Raw genomic sequence first — 2498 nt, 5'->3', positions numbered from 1 at the left:
TCTATCTATCTATCTATCTATCTATCTATCTATCTATCTATCTATCTATCTATCTGTCACTCTCACTTTCTCTCTCTATATTTTTTTTTCTTTCTCTCCCAATTTCTAACCCTTTGTGCATGAACATGCGCGTGCATGCGTGGGCACTCGCAATACCTCTAAATCTCGTTCTATGTCTAGCTTTCTCCAATTTTCTCTTCTTTTCGTCTCATTTTTATCTGGGGAGCATTATAACAATTACAGTCTCTCTGGAGATGGGGAAGCATCAAGACAAACACGAAGACCAGGGTTGTTTTTTTAAAATGTAAAAACGGAGTATTGTTGTATGGGTTGGAATCATGGAAACTAGACTATTAAAAAGCAGATCGTAAACAGATAACCATCCTTCACCAGTAGTTGTAATTGCAGAAGATCGTGACCTTGCGAACCAAACAACAACCGAGGTGCCCTCCATTGCGGATGGGGTCGGGTCGGGTCGGGTCGGGTCGGGTCGGGTCGGGTCTTGTTCGGGTCGGGGGGCGATCGCCCCGATCGTCGCCTGAAAAACAACGGGTTTGTTTTTTTAGGCGATCGTCGAAGAGTCGGGCGCGATTGGCTCGTGCCGCGAAAGCTGCTTTGCGCCCTCAATCTGGCTAGCAATACCGCCCCGACCCGACCTGAAAAAGAAAAGATGCCGATAGATTGGACACTTTCTAGGAAGCCAGACTACAACTACAAAAACGTGATATGACAAAAACCTAGATGGAACCCCCCAGGGGAAGAGAAAGAGAGGAAAGCCGAGATCCACGTTACCCAGGAGCGAGACCTGAGTCAGGACATGGGACACAACTGCATGGCTGGAAAGTACACGTGGAGAAGATCGCCCAGAACAGAAACAGGTTGAGATCTCGATTAATCTTGGCGGCCTATACCCAAAACCAGGGCATGAAGGAGACGAATGGTGGTGATGAATTGCTGTAGACTATCTCTCATGTCCTCAGGCTTGTCGAGGCATTGCTTTGCCACACGATTCACCCAACAATCTTTTCATCCTCAATAACCCCATTCCAGAAATAAATATATCACCATATAATTTTAATGGAAAGATATAATAATGTGAAGATTGTTCAATGGCTTTCGATAAAGTTAGATTGGCAAGCTATTAAAAATGTTGGACGAGCTTGGCATAGATGGAAGAGATCTATAACGAAGCATCAGAGATTTGTATGGGGACCAGAACATTGATGTACGAATTGATGGAGAAAACATCGATTATGCAGATCAAAATAGAGGAGTGAGGCAAGGATGTGTTGTGTCACCTGACCTCTTTAACATAATATACAGTGAAGCAATCTCAGAAATATAGAAGAATTTCCAGGTCTAAAAGTAAATGGCGAAAATATTAATAACATATCAGGTATACTTGTGACCCAGTTTTAATACTCAGATTCAGAAAAGAACCTAAAATCGTGTCTTGATACTGTTGTAACAGAAAGTGAACGTAAAGGGTTATTTTTGTGTGTGAATAAAATGGAATATATGCATGGTAATATGAAAAAAGCAGTACCCGTAAATCCTATTTTATTATGTAATCTCATCATAGGCAAAGGCGAAAAGATCAAAACAAGTTCCTAGGATTGATGGTGACAAATTATATATTCCACAGAAATAAATAAAAAATTGCAATGGCTAATAACAAGAGCCCAATTCTGAAAATAGAACATCTCAATGAGACCCAAAATGAAAGCTCTGAAATGCTATATACAGTCAATCCGTTTGTACGACTATGAACGCTGGACATGTATTAAAGATAGTGAAAATAAAACAGAAGCAACAGAATTGTGGTTTTTTTGGAGAGAATTTCTTGAAAGGAAAAGAAAGCAATATATATATAGGTAGTAGGCCTACATGTAAGCCTACTAGAAGAAAGCCCACGTGGACCGCTCAATGAAAAAAACCCCCAAACCAACAGAGACAATCGGGCAATAACAATTTACAAACACAGTCTGTGGGACACTTGGAACATCTATTATAGTTCGCACTGGCAAAATTGAAAGCAAACGAGACATGGATAGACTGCACTGGCAAAATTGAAAGCAAACGAGACATGGATAGACCCAGAGCAATCTACTTGGAGAACCTAAAAAACAGTAGTAGTTTTTTTTTTTAAGGGCATCCAAGCAAAGGATTTAATCGGAAAACCACGACCGCCGATGTCTGCCGCAGATATGTCACTTAATTAATCAATATTATACATGTGTAAGTATGTATGTATATATTATGGCCTAAAGTGGTTTCGGTAGCCAAGTGGTTAGGCTACTGGACTCGTAATCGTGAGCCTAGGTTGCGGGTTCGGGGGTTCGAGCCTCAGCTCGGTCCGACGTTTTGTCCTTGGAGGCACTTTACATGAAATTCCCATTTGGCTCAGTCCTTTCGGAGATGGACGTTAAACTCGAAGGCACCGCCTCTTAAATAACCTAAATAGTGTTGATAAAGGCCATACCATTTTATAATATATA

Source organism: Aplysia californica, unplaced genomic scaffold, assembly GCF_000002075.1.
Source record: "Aplysia californica isolate F4 #8 unplaced genomic scaffold, AplCal3.0 scaffold00263, whole genome shotgun sequence".
NCBI lineage: Eukaryota > Metazoa > Mollusca > Gastropoda > Aplysiida > Aplysiidae > Aplysia > Aplysia californica.
The sequence above is the reverse complement of the archived record's forward strand: the minus strand, read 5'-3'. Positions refer to the sequence as shown.